Source organism: Lolium rigidum, chromosome 7 (assembly GCF_022539505.1).
Source record: "Lolium rigidum isolate FL_2022 chromosome 7, APGP_CSIRO_Lrig_0.1, whole genome shotgun sequence".
NCBI classification, from domain to species: domain Eukaryota; kingdom Viridiplantae; phylum Streptophyta; class Magnoliopsida; order Poales; family Poaceae; genus Lolium; species Lolium rigidum.
This window is the reverse complement of record NC_061514.1, coordinates 323711792-323738748: the sequence shown is the minus strand read 5'-3', so window position 1 is coordinate 323738748 and position 26957 is coordinate 323711792. Positions and strand designations below refer to the sequence as shown.

At 53.0% G+C, this 26957-nt stretch overlaps 1 pseudogene; it reads right to left on the bottom strand.

Annotated features, from left to right (window-relative positions):
- Positions 1-12392: 12392 nt before the first annotated feature.
- Positions 12393-26920, bottom strand: LOC124673326 (annotated as a pseudogene).
- Positions 26921-26957: the final 37 nt, after the last annotated feature.

Below are 26957 nucleotides of genomic sequence, written 5' to 3'. Positions count from 1 at the left end.
CCATCTATGTGCCTCCCGAGCCGATTCTGTCAAGTAATTGATGGTATCGGCTCTTCAGGCATCTGTTGGATCAATGCTGAACACAGACGAAGGTATGTTGAGGATAATTTCGGCCGATTGCGGGAATCGGCCTCCCTTCTCGTTGCAATGCTTTGGCGATGATTTGCAACCTCTTGGATTTCCACTGTAGCTACGTGGCATGTTGGAGATAAGATCCTTTATTTTTTCATTTTTTGAGGGCCGATCTCAGGGATCGGCCTTGCCACGTATGTCCAATGTCTTGGACGTGCTACTCTGTCAGGACTACGGACACCACGTTTGTGTCAGCCGATGCCTGTGTATCGGCATCAGCCGATGCCTGTGCATCGGCTTTCGCCTGTTTTGGGCGCCACATTTTCTTTGGCGGGCGCGCCTTTGTTTCCACCGTTCGCTGAATTTTCACGGCCAGATCGGGCCGTGCTCTTCTCAACGAGTACAGGTACTGTGCCTCGGCTTCTTCTAGGTTTCGCAGCCGCTGCACTCTACGCTTCTGAGAATGGCTGAGTCCATCAGGGCACCACCTTGGTCGGTGATACCTATCTTCTTCTCCATCGGACTCCTCGAAGTCCTCTTCTTGAGATGACTCGGCTCGCTTGTTATGTGGTGGGAGAGGTCCTAGGCGTTCGAACACTGAAACTTCGTTTGCCCTCCTTCCGTGCTGTCTGCATTCTGGGCAGTTCTCGATTGTTGGCAATCGGCTCATTCCTGAGTCCCAGCAATGTTTGAAGAAGGGACAGTTCCAGTGCCTGTCCACGTTGTCTTGCTCCCTTGACCTCCCTCTGGCGTAGCGTTCGTACCCGTCGTTGTTCCTGTCATGCTGACGATACCTTCTGTCCGCTGCATCTGACCGATGATATCTTTCATCGTCTTCGTCGTAGCGTCGATGTCGGTCATACTGCTGCTCATATTTGTTGAGGAGATGCATCACCTCCTCCTCGGTCAGGTACCGTCTGTCATCACCTTGGGGCCGGTCGCGTGGAACGGCCTCCTCTTTATCTTTGCCACGAGAGTGGCTGCTCTCTCGCTCGTCCTTGCCATGGCGGTTCATGAACCCCGCCATATTGACATCGAAAGAGAACCCTGGTTCTCTTATGGAGTGGCTTAGGTCCACCATGTTGACGTCCGGAAACGGACGCTCGTCTACCTTCATGGCAAACCGTCCGAAAGTTAATCGGCCTGATTCTATCGCCATCTGAATTTGTGCGCGCAGTACTTTGCAGCCGTTGGTGGTGTGCGTGAACGTATGATGCCATTTGCAGTATGGCCTCTTGTTCATCTCCTGCGCCGTAGGGATCTTGTGGCCTTCGGGTAGCTTCAACTGTTTCTCTTTCAGTAACAGATCGAAGATCTGTTCAGTTTTCGTCACGTCAAAGTCCAACCCTCTTGGAGGCCCTGGTGGATTCACCCATTGGCAGGACACAGTGCTGGCGTCCGAGTCCACTCGGCTACTGCAACTTCCTGATCTTCCGTAGAATCTTCATCTTCATCGGCATTGACCAGGCTGATCGCGCGCTTGAACTTGTCTTGGTACAGTTCTGGATGGCGCTGCTCATATAAGGTCAGTCTATTGACCAGGTGCGTCAGCGAGTTGTACTCGACTTGGAACGTCAGATCCTTGAACGACGCCGCCAGGCCTGCCACGGCCAGCTCGACTGCCTCTTTCTCAGTTATATGAACCGAATAGCATCGGTTCTTGACAGTTCTGAAACGCTGAATGTATTCAGCCACTGTCTCTCCTCGCTTTTGCCGAACCTGTGCTAGTTCGGCAATACCAGCTTCCGGTAGTTTCCGAATGGTATTGGGTGTGGAACAGTTCCTCCAGCTGCTTCCATGATTGCACTGAATTTGGCTGCAAAGAGGTGTACCACCCAAAAGCTGGACCGGTGAGGGATTGCGAGAAGCACCTCACCCGTAACTGATCCGATGCCGAAGCCATGCCCAGCTGGGCCAGGTATCGGCTCACGTGCTCGATGGAGCTCGACCCTTCTGACCCACTGAATTTGTTGAAGTCCGGAAGCCGGTACTTAGGCGGTAGTGGGATCAGGTCGAACTCATTGGGGTACGGCTTGGAATAGCCGATTATCTTCTTCTTCGGCACAATACCGAATTGGTCTCTCAAGACCGCGCTGATCTGATCTGCGGTGGAGGTAGTAGCAGCTGAGCTTTCATGGACTGGTGCAGTGGCATACTTGGCTAGCCACGCTTGTTTCTCAGCTTCTGCTCCTAGACTCCCCGCTGCTGCAGTCGTTCTTCCTGCCGGAACAATTGCTCCTGCTCCGGCAATCCCTCCTGGCGGAGCCTGGATCGCCTGCGTCTAGTTGTTGCAGTCCGGCACATACGTGCACACGTATCTGTGCGGGATCTCCTTGGGCGGCTCATATAAGAACTGGTAGTCGCCCGGATCCCCTCCAACCTTGTAGACAACGTATGTCGGTGAACCTTGTTGCTGTGGAGCTGCCATCGCATACGGCAATGGTGGTCTGGTGTGGAGTTGCACCTCTCCTTGGTGAGTTCCTAGAGCAGGTCCCGTCGGGGAGTACCGACGCTCCATTATCTCTTGCACCACACGGAGCGCCACGCGCTCCAAAGTGTTCACCAGGCTCTCAGAGTGCCGATGCAGTGAATGGGCCACCACGTAGTTGATCTCCTGTCGCAGGGCTCTGGTACGTTCATCTGAAGGGAGAGACAGATCTATCCCTTCGAGGGCGCCTTGTGGCGTGAATCCTTTGAACCTGATACCGTGCGAACGGGTCTTCTCAAAGGAGCCGATGAGTTCGGCTTCAACGATGGCCTTCAGCTCATCGTACTTCTTCTTATGATCAGGAGGAAGCTCCTCGTACGTGATCTGCTCCTCTGCCATCTCGGATGCCGATGTTGACGTAGATGTAGGCGTGGATGTTGCAGAAGATGTCGACGTGGATGTCGACGTGGATGTTGACGTGGATGTCGACGTGGATGTTGACGTGGATGTCGACGTGGATGTCCCACCGGGCGTGCCAGAATGTGTTACCCTCCAAAACCCCCCGACGGGCTTTGGTTAAGCAACACGAAGAGCCGGGAAGCTCCCAGGGCCGCTTAGTGGATCCTCGGCACCTCGCGTCGTCCCGCAAATCTTCTGCGCGCGTCCTGGCGGTTGCTAGGGCGTGCCACCTGACCTATACCTGGTCAGGAAGGTGTTAGTGCTTCGATTGTTCCTGCATGGTAGACACGTGCACATTAAATACGAGCCTTATCGGCTCTCAAGTTTCCTCGTGGATCGGCTCAAAGAGCCGATCGCCCCATGGTCCTTGATGGATTAGCAATGGCATGGGGATCCTGGTTGATCAGGACAAAGCTAAAACGATCCACGACAGTTTAGGGTTTTCACCGCATAATCGGAACGTCCTACATGCGGTCGGGCCTAGCAGCTACGAGAGATGATGCAGACTACCCCTACGAGAGGCCTAAAAACCAACATGTGTTGATCCTCGGAACATCCCTCGCAGGGACGGTAAACAACGCCTAACGCACCACCGGATCATCCGACCCCAGCATAAGGCCTAACCATGCAGATATTAAACTAATCCTTGCTGATGCAAGGAGCAACTATAACGGATCGGATCTACTAAGCATGATCAAGCAAGATGCTGCCTGACGAGGGATCACCTCGGCAATGCCTACGTATTGTAGACTAGGGTTTTCGGGAAGAGCGACGATGGAGATTCCGGGGACGAGATTAGGCACACGACGTACCCAGCTTCGGGTCCCCTCGGTGGAGGATCCCTACGTGCTGCTAGCAATCTACTATATGATCATAGATGTGTTTACAGGGTGCCGCCATAGGCGGAGCTATGTTGTCTATATTCTGTCTATCTGTTGTCCTCCCCTCTATCGGGTACCCTGGCTAGCTTTATATATGCAACCAGCCTACGGTTTTACAAGAGTCCTAGTCGACTACTTCTTCGGGTTGCCTTGTTGGGCCTTCTCCATATTGAGTCTTCTCCATATTGGGCCGAGCCAGGTATACTAATAATGGGTACCCGAAGGGTATGCCCATGTCAGTAGCCCCCGAGTTTATAGGGAAGTCGAAGACTTGCGTAGAAACTCCAAGCATAACCATCTCCGAAGTCGAAGAAATACAAGGCGAGGTCCATGTCGTAGATCATGTGTAGCATAGATAATGTCGACGATTCTTGAAATTATCGGGTGCGCGGCAGCGCTCCCGATGGGAGTAGCCCCCGAGTCTATGGGCAAGTGCTTGCAATTAGGCATAGACTCAAGTTGTACTACTCGATGAAGAACTTAACTATATTTCTGGAAGACTTGATGAAATCCATGTGCTCCCGATGGGAGTAGGCTCCACTCGAGTCGTAGAATCGAGTTGAGTCTACAAACCTGAATTGTCGTAGATGCTGTCGAAGTTATCTTTCTATCGGGTGCGCGACCAGCGCTCCCGATGGGAGTAGCCCCCGAGGCTACAGCCAAGTGTTTGCACTTGGGTGTAGGCTCAACTTGCTTTTAATCGACTCCACAATTTTTCCTCTTTCTTGTATCTTATTGAGAGAGTGAACAATGCTCTTTATAAGAGTAGCCCCCGAGCCTATGGGCAGGTGCTTGCACCTAGGCATAGGCTCAAGTTGCACTACTCGATAAAGAACTTGACTATATTTCTGGGCGCAGCCCCTCTTTTTATCGACTCCAGGCCGTTGCCATTTTTATTTGACATCCTTATCTATATTGTACAGGGATAATGGTAATTGGGGCTAGTTCATCTGACGGATCAGGTACTAGTTAACTGCTCTTGTGGCAATCCGCAAAAACCTACTTCAAGATCACGTCCCTGGACATGATCCCGGGATACTGGTGTTAACTCGACGAGTGCCGCTTAAGGTCTTACCATCCGTCGAGCCCCGGTCATGTTTATCGGGTCCACAGCGCGTCCGCCGGGATATTTCTTCACATCCGTTGATGTGGAAAAAGTAGCAGAGCGCAGTCTTTGGCGATGCCACGCCACACAGGACGGATCCCGGGGTCTTACCTTCGCAGAGTTTTGCGGCATTCAGAGATTATTCGCGACTTTTAGCGCTCTGAGAATATATTGTCGAGTGCCTTGTTCGGCTGATGTAATGACCCATTTTGCGGGTTCTTCTATTTTTCTCTCAGGCTTGATGAGTCGGCCGAATATATTGCGTTCTTCTATATTGTCGTCAGGCATATCACCGATGTTCTTGATCGGAACAAATGACGAGTCAATGGACCCGAAGATTTGTCCACTGTTTTTTTTTTTTTTTGGTTCCTCCTTGATGAATATTTCGTCAAGTTCCTCCTTCAGGAAAATTTCTTCGGGTCCTTTTTGAGGACAATTCTTCGGGTCCTCCCTGAGGACAATTTTTCGGCACCTCCTTGAAGATAATTTTTCGAGACCTCCTTGAAGATAATTCTTCGGGTCGTCCTTGAGGCAAAATTCGTCGGGTCCTTCTTGAAGCAAATTCGTCGGGTCCATCTTGAGGCAAATTCTTCGGGTCCTTCTTGAGGCAAATTCTTCGGGTCCTTCTTCAGAAAAAATTTCGTCGGGTCCTCGTCCTCTCTTGAATAAGATTTCGTCGGGTTCTCTTTTGAAGACAATTTCGTCGGGTTCCCTTAGGATTTCGTCGGGTACCTCCCTGAAGACAATTTCTTTGAAATTTGCTTTCTCCTGCACAAATAAACAAACTTTTTCTATCTTTTCCTTGACTCTCTTTTTCGCATGCGGTGTCAGATGCTCGGATTCGATGATATGTAAAGTGAATATATGCCGGGCAGCCCCCAATTGTCGGGTGCGCGAAAGTAAACGATAATCAACTTTGTGCAAAATAAAAGAACACTTAGCATTTTGGACCCGACGAAGTCGATGCATGATGAAGTCTTTGAGTGTAGATAAGAAATCTAGCCAAAGTAAAAACCATCAAATAGCAAAAGTGGATGCCGCGAATTTGTTGATGAAGAAATAGCCGAGCCCCCGAGCGTTGCTGGGGTGATGTCATGATTGTTGCTTAGACGCCGTGTTGCAATTGTGACCCGAGGCGAAGTCGTTGTCGAGCCCCCGAGTATTATCCGTGTCGCCGAAAGAAAACCATTAAGGATGAAATACTGAAGATGAAGTCCGAGATGAAGTACTTGAGATGAATCCATATTAAAGATTACACAATCATATATTGGAAATGAATCCGCCGATATCATAGAGGATGAATCCATTGACCCGAAGAAAATAAATCCAGTAATAACCATAAAAGATGAATCCATTGATACCATAGAGGATGAATGCATTGAGCCGAAGAATCCAGTAATAAAAGATGAATCCGTTGATACCATACAGGATGAATCCATTGAGCCGGAGAAAATAGTTCCAGAAATAACCATAGAAGATGAATCCATTGACCCGGAAACGCGTCGGGTAATATTGTATAAGTGAACCAATAATAACCCAAAAAAAACCAATCCAGTAATCCAAAGAGAATAAATCCACTGAGCCGAAGAAGATAAATCCACTAGGCCGAAGAAAATAATTCCACTGAGCCGAAGAAAATAATTTCACTGAGCCGGAGAAGATAATTCCACTAAGCCGGAGAAGATATATCCAAAGCCGAAGAAAAGAAATTCACCAAGTAACTGAATATATATGTGGTAACGAAGTAATGGTGCAGCCCCCAGTGTTTGGATGAATTTGTTGTAATAATGCAATGGCGTAGCCCCCGAGTATTCGAGTGTGGCGAAAGTAAATAAATAATTGAATCTTGGAGGAAGAGGAAAACTTAGCTTTTTAATCGGGTGCGGTGAAGTTTTCGATGAAACATGTCATGCGATGGACGCAATTGATAAGGCAGATGTAGTGAATCAGCGAGTCTACGACGCGCGAGCCCCCGAGGGTGTTTTAGTCTCTGGCGGATGGTGGTAGTCTTCGTGGTCGAAGGACATGTCGGTTCTTCCGAAGCCGATGTACGCCGTGATGGGGACCAAGTGTATTGCTAAGTGGCCCGATAATTCACCGGTGCAAAATAAAAGCAATCAAGTATATCTTGTGCAAAGATGATTAGCCCATAAAAACATGCATATCTAATGCTCTTTTTAATCAAATAAAACAAACGTATAAAATTAAACTTAGCTGAATTACTCCACGTGACGTTGTGCGACTAGCAATAGTTTTAACAGATGTAGTTACACAGCGCCTGATGTAGCCCACTCAACGTGCCCAGTCGACGGCTTATTTGGTTCTTCCGTCGTGATGAGTTCGGCTATGGTAAGATTGATGTAAACCAATGAAAATCGTGACTCTCGTAGGAAACGATAAGAAAGTACTTGATCTCTGCATGGTTAGCTGAACAGTACTAATAAACGGATCAGAGATATAATGACTCTATTGTAGACGTAAGAGTAGTTAATACGGAGTAGTACTTAGCTTTGCTTCTTGGTAATTGGTATAAATCGATCGGATATTGAACCTGTGGGTGCAGGAATTGCGGCGCATTGTAGCCTAGTCATAACTCGCTCAGCCTTGTATTTCGTGTCTTCTCGTGGCATCTTTGCCGATAGATTTGTGCTCTGCATCTCTGCCCGATCACACAATGCGCCGGCTCTGCGCGCCGAACAGCCGAGGAAATCGACGCAGATCCTTTGCCTTGTCGCCGACCGGACCGAATTTTTCTTCACGTTGATCATGATCGAAGTAGATGTTGATGACGAATCCGAAATTTTGAGGGTTGTCGATGATGAAGGATCCCGCCCGGATAACAAAATCCAGCGCCGCGATTCCCACAGACGGCGCCAATTGACGAGGGATCACCTCGGCAATGCCTACGTATTGTAGACTAGGGTTTTCGGGAAGAGCGACGATGGAGATTCCGGGGACGAGATTAGGCACACGACGTACCCAGCTTCGGGTCCCCTCGGTGGAGGATCCCTACGTGCTGCTAGCAATCTACTATATGATCATAGATGTGTTTACAGGGTGCCGCCATAGGCGGAGCTATGTTGTCTATATTCTGTCTATCTGTTGTCCTCCCCTCTATCGGGTACCCTGGCTAGCTTTATATATGCAACCAGCCTAGGGTTTTACAAGAGTCCTAGTCGACTACTTCTTCGGGTTGCCTTGTTGGGCTTTCTCCATATTGAGTCTTCTCCATATTGGGCCGAGCCAGGTATACTAATAATGGGTACCCGAAGGGTATGCCCATGTCACTGCCCTTACGTCTAGATCGACGTAAGGGCAGCAAGGTGTCTAGGGACGGCATTGCCACGCAGATATGCACGTGAAAGCACCAATGCAAGCCCCTAAACACCTAAGGATAAATAGTACTGCTCGCCATCAACAAGGCTTCATCACGAGCAGTACAAGGATAACGAAAAAACTTACGCTGCCTAGATCGCAAGATGCGATCTAGGCAGCATGGTGCTTACCCGGGAGAAACCCTCGTATGAAAGGGGTGGCGATGCGCCGAGATTGGTTTGTGTTGGTTGAACGATGATTGTCCTCCTTTTCCCGATAACCCTAGATACATATTTATAGTCCAAGGGACTTTCTAATTGGGGCGTGCACCTAACCGTGCACGGGCCAGACTCTAACTGTTAAATCTAAACACGATACGATCTAATGATATTACAGATACACGGGCCATTTAGCCCAAACTCTTAGCGCAAGGCCGCTTCAAAGATGCTCCACGTGTAGTCTTCAAAGCCCATCTTCACTTACGACCCATCTCCTGATTTGGCCAAAATCGGGTGGTAACACATGTGTTACCACCCGATTTTAGCCAAATCAGGAGATGGGCCGTAAGTGAAGACGGGCTTGGAAGATTACACGTGGAGCATCTTCGAAGCGGCCTTGCGCTGAGAGTTTGGGCTAAGTTGCCCGTGTATCTGTAAATTATTAGATCGCATTGTAATTTAGATTTAAGAGATAGAATCTGGCCCGTGCACGGTTAGGTGCACGCCTCAATTAGAAAGTCCCTTGGACTATAAATATGTATCTAGGGTTATCGGAAAAGGGGACAATCATCGTTCAACCAACACAAACCAATCTCGGCGCATCGCCACCCCTTTCATACGAGGGTTTCTCCCGGGTAAGCACATGTTGCCTAGATCGCATCTTGCGATCTAGGCAGCGTAAGTTTATTCGTTATCCTTGTACTCGCTCGTGCCGAAGCCTTGTTGATGGCGAGCAGATACTATTTATCCTTAGGTGTTTAGGGGCTTGCATTGGTGCTTTCACGTGCATATCCGCGTGGCAATGCCGTCCCTAGACACCTTGCTGCCCTTACGTCGATCTAGACGTAAGGGCAGCATCTTGCTTGATCATGCTTAGTAGATCCGATCCGTTATAGTTGCTCCTTGCATCTACAAGGATTAGTTTAATATCTGCATAGTTAGGCCTTATGCTGGGGTCGGACGATCCGGTGGTGCGTTAGGCGTTGTTTACCGTCCCTGCGAGGGATGTTCCGAGGATCAACACATGTTGGTTTTTAGGCCTCTCGTAGGGGTAGTCTGCATCGTCTCTCGTAGCTGCTAGGCCCGACCGCACGTAGGACGTTCCGATTATGCGGTGAAAACCCTAAACTGTCGTGGATCGTTTTAGCTTTGTCCTGATCAAGCAGGATCCCCATGCCATTGCTAATCCATCAAGGACCATGGGGCGATCGGCTCTTTGAGCCGATCCACAGTGGAAACCCGAGAGCCGATAAGGCTCGTATTTAATGTGCACGTGTCTACCATGCAGGAACAATCGAAGCACTAACACCTTCCCGACCAGGTATAGGTCAGGTGGCACGCCCTAGCAACCGCCGTGACGCGCGCCGAAGATTTGCGGGACGACGCGAGGTGCCAGGGATCCACTAAGCGGCCCTGGGAGCTTCCCGGCTCTTCGTGTTGCTTAACCAAGGCCCGTCGGGGGGTTTTGGAGGGTAACACATTCTGGCACGCCCGGTGGGACATCCACGTCGACATCCACGTCAACATCCACGTCGACATCCACGTCAACATCCACGTCGACATCCACGTCGACATCTTCTGCAACATCCACGCCTACATCTACGTCAACATCGGCATCCGAGATGGCAGAGGAGCAGATCACGTACGAGGAGCTTCCTCCTGATCATAAGAAGAAGTACGATGAGCTGAAGGCCATCGTTGAAGCCGAACTCATCGGCTCCTTTGAGAAGACCCGTTCGCACGGTATCAGGTTCAAAGGATTCACGCCACAAGGCGCCCTCGAAGGGATAGATCTGGTCTCTCCCTTCGGATGAACGTACCGAGCCCCGCGACAGAGATCAACTACGTGGTGGCCCATTCACTGCATCGGCACTCTGAGAGCCTGGTGAACACTTTGGAGCGCGTGGCGCTCCGTGTGGTGCAAGAGATCATGGAGCGTCGGTACTCCCCGACAGGACCTGCTCTAGGAACTCACCAAGGAGAGGTGCAACTCCACACCAGACCACCATTGCCGTATGCAACAGCGGCTCCACAGCAACAAGGCTCACCGGCATACGTCGTCTACAAAGCTGGGGGCGACCCGGGCGACTATCAATTCTTACATGACCCGCCCAAGGAAATCCCACACGGATACGTGTGCGCGTTTGTGCCGGATCGCAACAACCGGACGCGAGGCGATCCAGGCTCCACCGGAGAGGGATTGCCGGAGCAGAGCAATTGTTCCGGCAGGAAGAACAACTGCAGCAGCGGGGAGTCTAGGGAGCGAAGCTGAGAAACAAGCGTGGCTAGCCAAGTACACCACTGCACCAGTCCAGGAAAGCTCAGCCGCCAGTACCTCCACCGCAGATCAAATCAGCGCAGTCCTGAGAGATCAGTTCGGCATCTTGTCGAAAAAGAAGATAATCGGCTATTCCAAGCCGTACCCCAATGAGTTCGACCTGGTCCCACTACCGCCTAAGTACCGGCTTCCGGACTTCAACAAATTCAGTGGGTCAGAAGGGTCGAGCTCCATCGAGCACGTGAGCCGATACCTGGCCCAGCTGGGCATGGCTTCGGCATCGGATCAGTTACGGGTGAGGTGCTTCTCGCAATCCCTCACCGGTCCAGCTTTCGGGTGGTACACCTCTTTGCAGCCAAATTCAGTGCAATCATGGAAGCAGCTGGAGGAACTGTTCCACACCCAATACCATTCGGAAACTACCGAAGCTGTATTGCCGAACTAGCACAGGTTCGGCAAAAGCGAGGAGAGACAGTGGCTGAATACATTCAGCGTTTCAGAACTGTCAAGAACCGATGCTATTCAGTTCATATAACTGAGAAAGAGGCGGCCGAGCTGGCCGTGGCAGGCCTCGGCGGCGTCGTTCAAGGATCCGACGTTCCAAGTCGAGTACAACTCGCCGACGCACCTGGTCAATAGACCGACCTTATATGAGCAGCGCCATCCGGAACTGTACCAAGACAAGTTCAAGCGCGCGATCAGCCCGGTCAATGCCGATGAAGATGAAGATTCTACGGAAGACCAGGAAGTTGCGATAGCCGAGTGGACTCGGACGCCGGCACTGTGTCCCGCCAATGGGTGAATCCACCAGTGGCCTCCAAGAGGGTTGGACTTTGACGTGACGAAACCGAACGGATCTTCGATCCGTTACCGAAAGAGAAACAGATTGAAGCTACCCGAAGGCCACAAGATCCCTACGGCGCAGGAGATGAACAAGAGGCCATACTGCAAATGGCATCATACGTTCACGCACACCACCAACGACTGCAAAGTACTGCGCGCACAAATTCAGATGGCGATAGAATCAGGCCGATTAACTTTCGAACAGTTTGCCATGAAGGTAGACAGGCGTCCGTTTCCGGACGTCAAGATGGTGGACCTAAGCCACTCCATAAGAGAACCAGGGTTCTCTTTCGATGTCAATATGGCAGGGTTCATGAACCGCCATGGCAAGGACGAAGCAGAGAGCAGCCACTCTCGTGGCAATGATAAAGAGGAGGCCGTTCCACGCGACCGGCCCCAAGGTGATGACAGACGGTACCTGACCGAGGAGGAGGTGATGCATCTCCTCAACAAATATGAGCAGCAGTATGACCGATGTCGACGCTACGACGAAGACGATGAAAGATACCATCGGTCAGATGCAGCGGACAGGAGGTATCGTCAGCATGACAGGAACAACGACGGGTACGAACGCTACGCCAGAGGGAGGTCAAGGGAGCAAGACAACGTGGACGAGCACTGGAACTGTCCCTTCTTCAAACATTGCTGGGACTCAGGAATGAGCCGATTGCCAACAATCGAGAACTGCCCAGAATGCAGACAGCACAGAAGGAGGGCAAACGAAGTTTCAGTGTTCGAACGCCTAGGACCTCTCCCACCACATAACAAGCGAGCTGAGTCATCTCAAGAAGAGGACTTCGAGGAGTCCGATGGAGAAGAAGATAGGTATCACCGACCAAGGTGGTGCCCTGATGGACTCAGCCATTCTCAGAAGCGTAGAGTGCAGCGGCTGCGAAACCTAGAAGAAGCCGAGGCACAGTACCTGTACTCGTTGAGAAGAGCACGACCCGATCTGGCCGTGAAAATTCAGCAAACCATGGAGACGAAGGCGCGCCCGCCAAAGAAAGTATGGCGCCCAAAACAGGCGAAAGCCGATGCACAGGCATCGGCTGATGCCGATACACAGGCATCGGCTGACACAAACGTGGTGTCCGTAGTCCTGACAGAGTAGCACGTCCAAGACATTGGACATACGTGGCAAGGCCGATCCCTGAGATCGGCCCTCAAAAAATGAAAAAATAAAGGATCTTATCTCCAACACGTCACGTAGCTACAGTGGAAGTCCAAGAAGTTGCAAACCATTGTCAAGCATTGCAACGAAAAGGGAGGCCGATTCCCGCAATCGGCCAAAATTATCCTCAACATACCTTCGTCTGTGTTCAGCAATGATCCAACAGATGCCTAAAGAGCCGATGCCATCAATTACTTGACAGAATCGGCTCGGGGGGCACGTAGATGGAGGAGACACAAGGACACGAGGATACGAAGCTGGGAACGGATGCCAAATGCCCAGCAGCTCAAGTATGGGGGCCGATACATAAACAAATCGGCCGCAAAAAATCCAAAATACAAAAAAAATTTGAGCACAGCCGATGCATAGACATCGACTCAAGGGATATAAGCGGAAGTCTAATAGAGCAGTCATCTACTGAAGGAACCCCTCATTGGGATTGCTTGGCGATTCGGGCCCGCTCTTCAGGGACTTCCAACTCCTTTGGCGATTCGAGCTCGGCAGCACCAACAGAAGCATCAGTTTGGGCGTCCAAGACGGCCCTTTCTCTCATTTAAGTCTTTGGTGTTTGCCGGCAAGTTTGAAGATCGCAGCCCTGGCCAACAGCAAGAACAGCATGGACGTGCGAATCAGGCCAGGATCATGAGAACAACCGACGATCATCCAGTCGGACTGAACTTCATTCTCACCATAGGTTGCCTCATTGGACCAAAGAGACTCGGGGGGCAGCTCACCTGGGAGGTTCTCTGCTGTTAACAACCGATTTGGTCAGAATCGGCTGATGCTGCACCACAGTTGAGAAGCTGGTAGTGGCCCAATGCGGTGGTGCACTTTCATTCTCACCCCGACTGGGGCTCGGGGGGCGGCTGGTCTGATGGATGTTCTGTTTTAGAAGCCGATTGGGATATCATCGGCTGATCCTTCGCCGCAACTTTCTTCAACAAATGATGAATTCTTGAAGATTACCAGGTCTCAAAGTCGTCAGTTGAGGAATGGAGGGATGGACTACGTAGGACCGATGCGTTAACATCGGCTTATTAAGCATTGGTAAAGGAGAATCGGCTAAATCACTGGGCAAGAAATCGGCAAGATCAAATTAGAGGAAATTCTTCATTAATAATCAGATTTCTTACAAGAAGAAGCCGATTGCTCAAGAAGGGAAGAACAAAAGAAGGGTCTGCTGACCAATCTACTACTGCTAGGCCTACACTAGTAGATTCTAATCTACGGGCCGTCGCCGCCTTCATCATCCTCGGAGCTCCCATCGGCGCTGCTGCCGACAGGTTCCTCGTCGCTGTTCCCATAGCCCTCTGCGGGGGCTTCGTCTTCCTCTTCGTCATCGTTGTCGTCGTCATCCCACCACATGCGGAGGCGTTTTGCTGGTGGGTAACCCTCGAGGGAGTCGTCGTCGTCTTCTTCCTCCTCGTCGGAAGAAAAGCTCCCTTCCCAGGAGAGGAGGTCGTCATTGCTTGTTCCTTCCAGCTCCCCGTCAATGAGGAACTGAAGGTCTTCTTCCCCGTCGGGGAGGGGGTCGTCGTCTTCCGACTCGCTGGAGAAGTCCCAATCCCGCGCGTCCCAGTACTCTGGGGCGCGGGCCTCGTAGATGGCCATCAGATCGACCTCCTGCTCGAGCTCGCTGGAAGAGGAGGACTGGAGAGACATGCCAGAGGAAACGGAGGAAGAGGAAGAATCCATGGGGACTGAGGAGGGTTTTTCGGTTTGCCGATGGCTACCGGTGGAGCAAGGGGATGAAGAGAGAAACTACAGGGAGTGGCCAAATAAAAAGGGGTATAGCGATTTGATGCCTAAGCAGTTCCCGAGGACGTGGTGCCAGAACCGTCAAATCGTGCAGAGAAGGCGAGGAGGCAAGACGTCATCATGAAGAAAACTGCGACGGTTCTGCTCTGCCACGACATGACCCTTCGAAGGAAACAGATGGTTTTGCAATTATCATTATCAAAACCAGGGGGGCATGTGTTACCACCCGATTTTGGCCAAATCAGGAGATGGGCCGTAAGTGAAGACGGGCTTGGAAGATTACACGTGGAGCATCTTCGAAGCGGCCTTGCGCTGAGAGTTTGGGCTAAGTTGCCCGTGTATCTGTACATTATTAGATCGCATTGTAATTTAGATTTAAGAGATAGAATCTGGCCCGTGCACGGTTAGGTGCACGCCTCAATTAGAAAGTCCCTTGGACTATAAATATGTATCTAGGGTTATCGGAAAAGGAGGACAATCATCGTTCAACCAACACAAACCAATCTCGGCGCATCGCCACCCCTTTCATACGAGGGTTTCTCCCGGGTAAGCACCATGCTGCCTAGATCGCATCTTGCAATCTAGGCAGCGTAAGTTTATTCGTTATCCTTGTACCGCTCGTGCCGAAGCCTTGTTGATGGCGAGCGAGTACTATTTATCCTTAGGTGTTTAGGGGCTTGCATTGGTGCTTTCACGTGCATATCCGCGTGGCAATGCCGTCCCTAGACACCTTGCTGCCCTTACGTCGATCTAGACGTAAGGGCAGCATCTTGCTTGATCATGCTTAGTAGATCCGATCCGTTATAGTTGCTCCTTGCATCTGCAAGGATTAGTTTAATATCTGCATAGTTAGGCCTTATGCTGGGGTCGGACGATCCGGTGGTGCGTTAGGCGTTGTTTACCGTCCTCGCGAGGGATGTTCCGAGGATCAACACATGTTGGTTTTTAGGCCTCTCGTAGGGGTAGTCTGCATCGTCTCTCGTAGCTGCTAGGCCCGACCGCACGTAGGACGTTCCGATTATGCGCTGCTCGTGCCGAAGAGGAGGAGCAGGAGGAGGAGGAAGAAGATGACAGCTCCTCCGACGAGCCGCCGGCCAAGCGCCACTGCCCCCGGCCCGGCAATCTCAGCGATTTCAACAGCGACGACGACGACGCTGATGAAGACGAGGACAACGAAGGTTCTGCCGGTGGTCGCTACAGCAGCGACGATGAGCCGGTTGGGAGCAGCGCCGACGATGGCGATGATGGCGACGACGACGAGGGCAGCAACGGCCCCTAGATAGGATCTTAGCTTAGGGCCAGCAGTAGTAGACGGGGCAATGTAGCCCCTAGGATCTCCTTTTGAGAGCAATCAGCTCTTTATGTAAGAACTCTAGTTTATCAATGAAGAATTTCCCCAACTCGATTTTGTCGACCTTCTTCATGGTAATTTAGCCGATTGCCCTTCATACTGAGCCTGCCGACTGCCAATCTGGTCGGTGCTTAAGGAGCCGATGGCAATGCATCGGACTCTCATGGCAAATTCGAGGTAGATCCATCCGGACCTCCACCTCCCGGACGAGCCACAATCGTGCAAATCCTAGATCCTGGAAATGCAGATCCAACTGAACGGAATGTTGGACTTTAGCGGCATCCTCATCTTCCAGATCCTCTTTGCCCTCTAGAGGTCTTAGGACCGTCGTTAGAACAACTCCGATGCTGAAGCTAATATTTTTGCGGAACAGGCATTATTCGCCCACAACTGTCCTTGTAATGCTTCATTTCTTTGTAGTCACACCTGGTCCAGAGCCCGTCAGCGATCGTTGCTTCCTCCCATTACCTCCAGCCATTCCCTTCTGCAATAATTCACCCTTTCTCGACGAGTTGTGATGCAGAGCAAGCCGATTTCAACCAAATCGGCTCCATAGAATAAGGAACCTTAAGGGCGAGCTGCCCCCCGAGCCTTAGTCCAGGCGAGGATAAAAGCAGACCAGCCGATTGGGCCACCATCGGCTTCCCAACTGTAGCGCTGTGTTAGCTGAACTCCACAAAATCGGCTCTAGGAGATCATCGGATGATCATCGGTTGTTCTCATGACCCTAACCTGATCCGCAGGCTTGCGCAAACACTGCCGATTTGGTGATGGCTGCTCCATAATACTTCTGCTTGTAACCACCGTATCCCTTGAGTCGACGGCCAAGCGTCGGCTTTGCCCCATGAGACCTCAAACAAGATCATGACTCTTACCAGCCAACCCAGCGGGCTGGCCATCTGGTTCCGGGCAGGTGCCTATAATAGAGCCCTGTGCGTGTCACTCAATTGACTTGTATGTGGAAACTGATATTTTTGGCAACATCAGCACCGTTCCTCAGACAAGCTGTGATGCAGGGCCAGCCGATTCCGAAAAAATCGGCTTCCTATAGCGAAGGATCCTTCAGGGCCAACTGCCCCCCGAGCTTCTTCCGTTCCAGCCCTGCGTCTCGCCGATCATATTGGCTCATCATCTTTGGCAGGCTGATGCAGTTCCCGGTGAGGACGTTTCCCTGATGCTCTCCCCCATTTTGGTCGTGATATGCCGTAGCCGATTGCCTTATCATCGACTATCCTCCTGGTCTCAGAAGAGACATGCTGCTTCGTCGGGCTCGCCCCTAACCTGAACTGCGTGTTTGTGCTTCTCCTGCTATTGATCAGGGCCGCGACCCGATATTGCCGACACAATGATCCGCTTGGGGGTTTGCTAACGGAGCTATCAACAATTCTACTGAGGAGAACCGCCGGCATGTTTGCCCTTCGGTGGAGCCTCGCCGCTCGATGATCGCTCCATTAAGCTCCTCGCGTGTGACGGTCGCATCCCTTAAGTCGATGGCCGTGCATCGGCTTTTAATTCTTAAGTCGATGTCTACGCATCGGCTGTGCGCAAATTTTTTGGATTTTCCATTTTTTACACCTTGAGCTGCTGGGCGTTTGGTATGCCTCCTCAGCTTCGTATCCTCCTGTCTCATCCATCTATGTGCCCCCCGAGCCGATTCTGTCAAGTAATTGATGGCATCGGCTCTTCAGGCATCTGTTGGATCAATGCTGAACGTAGACAAGGTATGTCGAGGATAATTTTGGCCGATTGCAGGAATCGGCCTCCTTTTCCGTTGCGAGGCTTTGGCGATGATGTGCAATTTCTTGGATTTCCACTGTAGCTACGTGGCATGTTGGAGATAAGATCCTTTATTTTTTCATTTTTTGAGGGTCGATCTCAGGGATCGGCCTTGCCACGTATGTCCAATGTCTTGGACGTGCTACTCTGTCAGGACTACGGACACCACGTTTGTGTCAGCCGATGCTCGTGTATCGGCATCAGCCCGATGCCTGTGCATCGGCTTTCGCCTGTTTTGGGCGCCACATTTTCTTTGGCGGGCGCGCCTTTGTTTCCACCGTTCGCTGAATTTTCACGGCCAGATCGGGCCGTGCTCTTCTCAACGAGTACAGGTACTGTGCCTCGGCTTCTTCTAGGTTTCGCAGCCGCTGCACTCTACGCTTCGAGAATGGTCGAGTCCATCAGGGCACCACCTTGGTCGGTGATACCTATCTTCTTCTCCATCGGACTCCTCGAAGTCCTCTTCTTGAGATGACTCAGCTCGCTTGTTATGTGGTGGGAGAGGTCCTAGGCGTTCGAACACTGAAACTTCGTTTGCCCTCCTTCTGTGCTGTCTGCATTCTGGGCAGTTCTCGATTGTTGGCAATCGGCTCATTCCTGAGTCCCAGCAATTTGAAGAAGGGACAGTTCCAGTGCCTGTCCACGTTGTCTTGCTCCCTTGACCTCCCTCTGGCGTAGCGTTCGTACCCGTCGTTGTTCCTGTCATGCTGACGATACCTCATGTCCGCTGCATCTGACCGATGATATCTTTCATCGTCTTCGTCGTAGCGTCGACGTCGGTCATACTGCTGCTCATATTTGTTGAGGAGATGCATCACCTCCTCCTCGGTCAGGTACCGTCTGTCATCACCTTGGGGCCGGTCGCGTGGAACGGCCTCCTCTTTATCTTTGCCACGAGAGTGGCTGCTCTCTGCTTCGTCCTTGCCATGGCGGTTCATGAACCCTGCCATATTGACATCGAAAGAGAACCCTGGTTCTCTTATGGAGTGGCTTAGGTCCACCATGTTGACGTCCGGAAATGGACGCCTGTCTACCTTCATGGCAAACTGTCCGAAAGTTAATCGGCCTGATTCTATCGCCATCTGAATTTGTGCGCGCAGTACTTTGCAGCCGTTGGTGGTGTGCGTGAACGTATGATGCCATTTGCAGTATGGCCTCTTGTTCATCTCCTGCGCCGTAGGGATCTTGTGGCCTTCGGGTAGCTTCAACTCGTTTCTCTTTCGATGAATGGATCGAAGATCTGTTTAGTTTTCGTCACGTCAAAGTCCAACCCTCTTGGAGGCCCTGGTGGATTCACCCATTGGCAGGACACAGGTACTGGCGTCCGAGTCCACACGGCTACTGCAACTTCCTGATCTTCCGTAGAATCTTCATCTTCATCGGCATTGACCAGGCTGATCGCGCGCTTGAACTTGTCTTGGTACGAGTTCTGGATGGCGCTGCTCATATAAGGTCAGTCTATTGACCAGGTGCGTCGGCCGAGTTGTACTCGACTTGGAACGTCAGATCCTTGAACGACGCCGCCAGGCCTGCCACGGCCAGCTCGACTGCCTCTTTCTCAGTTATATGAACCGAATAGCATCGGTTCTTGACAGTTCTGAAACGCTGAATGTACTCAGCCACTGTCTCTCCTCGCTTTTGCCGAACCTGTGCTAGTTCGGCAATACCAGCTTCGGTAGTTTCCGAATGGTATTGGGTGTGGAACAGTTCCTCCAGCTGCTTCCATGATTGCACTGAATTTGGCTGCAAAGAGGTGTACCACCCGAAAGCTGGACCGGTGAGGGATTGCGAGAAGCACCTCACCCGTAACTGATCCGATGCCGAAGCCATGCCCAGCTGGGCCAAGTATCGGCTCACGTGCTCGATGGAGCTCGACCCTTCTGACCCACTGAATTTGTTGAAGTCCGGAAGCCGGTACTTAGGCGGTAGTGGGATCAGGTCGAACTCATTGGGGTACGGCTTGGAATAGCCGATTATTTTCTTCTTCGGCAAGATGCCGAATTGATCTCTCAGGACTGCGCTGATCTGATCTGCGGTGGAGGTAGCGGCAGCTGAGCTTTCATGGACTGGCGCAGTGGCATACTTGGCTAGCCACGCTTGTTTCTCAGCTTCTGCTCCTAGACTCCCCGCTGCTGCAGTTGTTCTTGCTGCCGGAACAATTGCTCCTGCTCCGGCAATCCCTCCCGGTGGAGCCCGGATCGCCTGCGTCCAGTTGTTGCAGTCCGGCACAAACGTGCACACGTATCCGTGTGGGATTTCCTTGGGCGGGTCATGTAAGAATTGATAGTCGCCCGGGTCGCCCCCAACCTTGTAGACGACGTATGCCGGTGAGCCTTGTTGCTGTGGAGCCGCTGTTGCGTACGGCAGAGGCGGCCTGGTGTGGAGTTGCATCTCTCCCTGGTACGTCCCTAGAACAGGTCCTGAAGGAGAGTAACGACGCTCCATGATCTCTTGCACCACACGGAGCGCAACGCGCTCCAAAGTGTTCACCAGGCTCTCGAGTGCCGATGCGGTGAATGGGCCACCACATAGTTGATCTCTCGTCGCGAGGCTCGGTACGTTCCTCTGAAGGGAGAGACAGATCCAGCCCATCGAGGATGCCTCGTGGTGCGAATCCTTTGAACCTGACGCCATGCGACCGGGTCTTCTCAAAAGAGCCGATGAGTTCGGCGTCCAGGATGGCCTTCAAGTCATCGTACTTCTTCTTGTGTTCCGTGGGGAGATCCTCGTACAAGATCGGTTTCTCCGCCACCTCGGATGTCGATGCTGACATGGATGTTGACGTGGATGTTGCAGAAGATGTCCCACCGGGCGTGCCAGAATGTGTTACCCTCCAAAACCCCCCGACGGGCTTTGGTTAAGCAACACGAAGAGCCGGGAAGCTCCCAGGGCCGCTTAGTGGATCCCTGGCACCTCGCGTCGTCCCGCAAATCTTCTGGCGCGCGTCCTGGCGGTTGCTAGGGCGTGCCACCTGACCTATACCTGGTCAGGAAGGTGTTAGTGCTCCGATTGTTCTTGCATGGTAGACACGTGCACATTAAATACGAGCCTTATCGGCTCTCAGGTTTCCTCGTGGATCGGCTCAAAGAGCCGATCGCCCCATGGTCCTTGATGGATTAGCAATGGCATGGGGATCCTGCTTGATCAGGACAAAGCTAAAATGATCCACGACAGTTTAGGGTTTTCACCGCATAATCGGAACGTCCTACGTGCGGTCGGGCCTAGCAGCTACGAGAGACGATGCAAACTACCCCTACGAGAGGCCTAAAAACCAACATGTGTTGATCCTCGGAACATCCCTCGCAGGGACGGTAAACAACGCCTAACGCACCACCGGATCGTCCGACCCCAGCATAAGGCCTAACTATGCGGATATTAAACTAATCCTTGCAGATGCAAGGAGCAACTATAACGGATCGGATCTACTAAGCATGATCAAGCAAGATGCTGCCCTTACGTCTAGATCGACGTAAGGGCAGCAAGGTGTCTAGGGACGGCATTGCCACGCGAGATATGCACGTGAAAGCACCAATGCAAGCCCCTAAACACCTAAGGATAAATAGTACTGCTCGCCATCAACAAGGCTTCAGCACGAGCAGTACAAGGTTGACGAATAAACTTACGCTGCCTAGATCGCAAGATGCGATCTAGGCAGCATGGTGCTTATCCGGGAGAAACCCTCGTATGAAAGGGGTGGCGATGCGCCGAGATTGGTTTGTGTTGGTTGAACGATGATTGTCCTCCTTTTCTGATAACCCTAGATACATATTTATAGTCCAAGGGACTTTCTAATTGGGGCGTGCACCTAACCGTGCACGGGCCAGACTCTATCTCTTAATCTAAATTACAATGCGACCTAATATGTTACAGATACATGGGCAACTTAGCCCAAACTCTTAGCGCAAGGCCGCTTCAAAGATGCTCCACGTGTGCGTCCTTCAAGCCCATCTTCAATTACGGCCCACCTCCTGATTTGGCCAAAATCGGGTGGTAACAGGCCGTTGACGTTGTTGAACTGGTAGGTGTAGAAGAAGTTGGATGCCCATGCGGCGGGGAGGATGAGAAGCATCCTCCAGTTGGCGAAGAGCTTGCGGATCTCCCAGCCCTCAGTGGAGATGGAGGAGTAGGTGACCCTAGTGGCGCGCGCGCCATCGTCGCGGACGATCTTGGCAGGCGGGAGGACGAGGAAGGTGAGCCCCGCGCCGACGAGCATGAAGGCCATGAAGGCGATGTAGGTGGCGTCGATGATGCTGTCGGCGTCGGTGCGGCTGTAGTTGAAGGAGAAGGGGAGGAGGCCGCCGAGCACGCCGCCGAGGTTGAAGAGGCAGCAGAAGAGGGAGATGTAGCTGCCCCGGCGGGTAGGAGGTCATGATGGCGCCCTGCGCCGCCCAAAGCAGCCTCGCGCCCGCGCCGAGGAGCAGGCCGGCCGTGACGGGGAAAAGCTGCCGAATGGGTGGCGCGGTAGTAGCCTGGAACGTCGGTGCGCGGGGGACGGCGAAGTAGACTGGTGACGTCACGGACTGAGGGGCTAGCGTAGCTGCAGGGCGTGAGTCGGTGCAGCGGCGGAAGGCCACCAGCAACATACACGCCTTAGAAGGCGCGTCGGAGGCTGGTAGCGTGGACCAAAGACGGCGGCGCTACGGCCCGAAGGGGCGACGCATCGGCAGCCCGTAGCTCGATCGGTGGTAGGCGCGTGCTCGGGGACGTGCTTGCCCGTAGCTCAAACATGAAAACATAATTTACATAGTTAAAAAAAACCCTAAACACGTGCGCCTACTGCTGCTCTTCGTCGCTGTCGAGCACGATGAGCTCCGTTATCACACACGGCCAGTTGCCATCCGGGGGAGCGTACGCCGGGCGCGCCGGCGGTGCTGGAGGTGGAGGCGCCCAGGGATGCGGCTGTGGCGGCGGTGGAGGCGCCCAGCCGCCCAGGGATGCGGCTGTGGCGGCGGTGGAGGCGCCCAGGGATGCGGCAGTGGAGGAGGAGCCCAGGGGCTGTACGGCGGTTGTGGCGCGGCCGAGTCCTGTAACGGCAGTTGCAGTGCTTCATCCTCCGACAGGCCCGGCGGCATGACGCTGGTGGCGTAGCAGGGCAGCGGCGGCTGCACTTGTGCGTCGTTCTCGGAGACGAGGACGCCGAGCTTCGCCATCTCGTCGTCCGTCATGTTCTCGAGGAAGTCAAATGTGCGGCCCTCCGCCATGGCCTGCTGCCATTCGTAGAAGACGGCCGAGACGTAGTCATCGCTGTCGTCCTTGACCTCCTCGTTATGGTAGGCGAGCGCCTCGATGTAGTCATCGTCGTGGTCTTAGTCGTCGTACTCGTCGTTGTCATGGTCGTCATCGTCGTTGTACTGCGCGCGCGGCGGCGCCTGCTGACGAGGCGTCGGCGCCTGCTGACGACGCGTTGGCGCCTGCTGTCTTCGTGGACGAGTCGGCGGTGGACGGTCGAAGGGAAAATCCTTGTCGCCCATGAAGCCCGCCCTCCTCCTGCTATCCGTCTCGGTCGACAGATAGGTACGCCAACTTTCAGAGTCGATTGCGTACGCCGGATCGGCGCGGAGGTCCGGCGGCAGGTACCGCCTCCTTTGCCGGATCTCCACGGTCCGATCAGGCTCCCGCGCAGGGACGGGAGGGATGGGCACCCGACGGCAACTGAGCCGCCAGGCAGTTGCACGCCGGACCAGCGCTCGCACGGCATCCATTTGCTGTGCATCAGCCTCCCCTGCGTGACGGGCAGCGGCACCCTCTGCGTCCCCTTGTTGCTGCCGCTTCCGGAGGCCTCGAAGTCGTTCTTCTTCCCCATGGCGCTGCAGCGGTGGTGGTGCGAGTGGAGGTGTGGGCGAAGGAGGAACGTGGCCGCTGGACTTTTAAGGGCGGCCGCGCATGGGATACGATGCCATTGAAGGCGGCGCAGAAGCCCATCCGCCGCCCGCCAGTGCGCACGCAGAATAGGCAGGCGCGTCAATGATGGCGAAGGCTGCGGCGCAGACGCGGAAGCACTGACCGCCGAAGCGATGCCCTCGATGCAGACTCGCTGCCAAGCGGGCCTGGTGGAGACGCAAACCTGGCGCAAAATATGTGCCAGGTTTGCGTCTCTGCGGACGTCGGTGCGGCTGTAATTGAAGGAGAAGGGGGAAGGCCGCCGAGCACGCCGCCGAGGTTGAAGAGGCAGCAAAAGAAGGAGATGTAGCTGCCGCGGCCGGTAGGAGGTCATGAAGGCGCCCTGCACCGCCCAAAGCAGCCCCGCGCCCGCGCCGAGGAGCACGCCGGCCGTGACGGGGAAAATCTGCCGAAGGGGTGGCGCGGTAGTAGCCTGGAACGTCGGTGCGCGGGGGACGACGAAGTAGACTGGTGACATCACGAACCGAGGGGCTAGCGTAGCTGCAGGACGCGAGTCGGTGCAGCGGCGGAAGGCCACCAGCAACGTACACGCCTCAGAAGGCGCGTCGGAGGATGGTAGAGGAGGAAAGGCCCGGCGTAGTGGTGGCTGTCCTTGAAATCGATGTTGTTGTCAAACTTGCCGTCCAAGTACCTGAGCTGGTTGGCGAGTCTGCCCGCCCAGATGGCGGTGCCGAGCACAACGACGGCGGCGACCCCGACGAGTCCCCTCTTCCTGCGGCTGGAGCACCCGAAGTCATGGAAATAGACGATGTCGGCGAAGCCGAGCATCTGCGCGCCCCAATAGAAGACGTTGTTGAGGCCCTTGGTCCTGAGCGTGAAGATGAGGCCGTTGACGTTGTTGAACTGGTAGGTGTAGAAGAAGTTGGATGCCCATGCGGCGGGGAGGATGAGCAGCATCCTCCAGTTGGCGAAGAGCTTGAGGATCTCCCAGCCCTCAGTGGAGATGGAGGAGTAGGTGACCCTGGTGGCGCGTGCGCCATCGTCGCGGACGATCTTGGCAGGCGGGAGGACGAGGAAGGTGAGCCCCGTGCCGACGAGCATGAAGGCCATGAAGGCGATGTAGGTGGCATCGTTGATGCTGCCGGCGTCGGTGCGGCTGTAGTTGAAGGAAAAGGGGAGGAGGCCGCCGAGCACGCCGCCGAGGTTGAAGAGGCAGCAGAAGAGGCAGATGTAGCTGCCTCGATGGGTAGGAGGTCATGATGGCGCCCTGCGCCGCCCAAAGCAGCCCCGCGCCCGCGCCGAGGAGCACGCCGGCCGTGACGTGGAAAATCTGCCGAAGGGGTGGCGCGGTAGTAGCCTGGAACGTCGGTGCGCGGGGGACGGCGAAGTAGACTGGTGATGTCACGGACTGAGGGGCTAGCGTAGCTGCAGGGCATGAGTCGGTGCAGCGGCGGAAGGCCACCAGCAACGTACACGCCTCAGAAGGCGCGTCGGAGGCTGGTAGCGTGGACCAAAGACGGCGGCGCTGCGGCCCGAAGGGGCGACGCAGCGGCAGCCCGTAGCTCGATCGGTGGTAGGCACGTGCTCGGGGACGTGCTTGGCGGAGTCGTGCGTGCGATCGGTTGATCAGACCGATTGCGGCGTTGTACGCGCCATGGCGTGGATGACGCGCAGATCGGAGTCGATGGTGACGTTGTCGATGTAGTCCCAGGCGATGGCGACCGAAAATGGACACAGCGGGTCGGCGGCGGCAGCCTGCCGAGGTAGGCTCAACAGCCGCCAAGGGCCGCGACACCCTGCCGTAGAGACCGAGGCAGACGCGACAACGGAGAGAGGCAGTGGTGCGCGGGTGTGAACTTTGCTGATGTCAGAGTAGAGACGCGCGGTGACGGCGGCGGTGGCGGTGGACGAGTCAATCCGATCTATGATCGGTAAAACAGAAAAGAAAACGTTGATCAAGCGATCAGTGGACGGAAAGGAAAACTAATCTAAAGATCGGAAAAAGAAAGACGTGAGGGCAGCCGATCAACCGATCGACGGACGAACCGTCATATGGGTTGCGCCGCCCCCGGAGTAGATCATGGAGATCGAATTCCCCGGGGGCGGCACGATGGAAACTTTACGGCGGCTAGGTTAAGGAACATGCCGCTCTGATGCCATGTAGAACGATAGAGAGGGAGAGAGATTAGCGAAATATATTGGATGTTGTATTGAGCCTCTCGAACGAGTATATATAGTGGTACAGATTTGGAGGCTAAGATAGCTCTCCTAAAGATATGGTAGGCAAATCCTAGACTACGTAATATATTTATACGAAATATATCTCTAACACATCGCATGAAATCTCAGACAACTTCGGACGGAGGGAGTATCAAAGAAAATTTCCACCCTCTTGTAGATCTATACGACCTATAGGCGTCAGAGAAAACTCACCCGTGCTCTAAACGTAAGCCACACCTGGGCCGCAAGAGTATTCTTGATTTTATTTCCCACTGAAACGGGGAACCCCATTCAGAAGTTCTTGATAAATGAATCTACTCAAGACACACCCAGCAAGCTGCATTGCCTTTGGCAATCACGCAGATCTGAACACAAGGCAATGCAAAGAAAGGATCGAAGAAAACTGCCAAGATATATGTATATCACACAGAGTGCAAGAGGCCTGGAAGCGTTTCGGGTGATGAAATGAGATGGGTAGTGTAGCCTCAGACCCTTTGGGAAGAAGAGTCGCCGTACCGCCATGGGTTGAACTCAATAGAGCGGGGACGGTCTCGGACGCCGGAAAGCGTACTGAGCTGTGCTAGACGAAAATGGTCTTTGGCGCGTGTGACTGGAGCCGGTTAAATGTTCGACGCGTCCTAAAAAGGTTTGGGGCACGTAACTGGAGATGCTGTAAGATCCTAGTTAAGACGTCCAGCCGACCATGGATAGGTCAAACGCCATGGACCCTGGCAGGCTGGCGGTACCATGCGAAGCCCAACTCCAGCGTGTTTGGTGGTTCGAAAAAAGTTCAAATCATGCTAAACTTTGACAGCGAGTTTATTTTATATCAAACCTAAGTCTCACGGTTAATATTGTCCATCTGGCTATTAACAAGTGGTTAGACAATGGAGGTCCTTGTGAGGTGATTGTTTAACATCCCAAAGTTTGGATTTAGAAGATTGTACATATCCAGCCATTTGAAACAATTAATATAGTCGGTAGAACATTTTTTTCAGAATGGTAATATAGAATAACTGAACCACACCGGATAGCCCATATTCTACTCATTATAATTTTGGATAATTTCAATCCTTAGATTCTACAGTCCAGAGTACCTCACCTAGCTGGAACACGAACTGGAATCTGCACACAAATATGAATCACACAGGCCAACGCAAATGGATAGTGAATCCCTAACTGGTAACCTTTTCTTGACTGACATAATGGCTTGAACAAGAATTAAAACCGTAATGCCAACA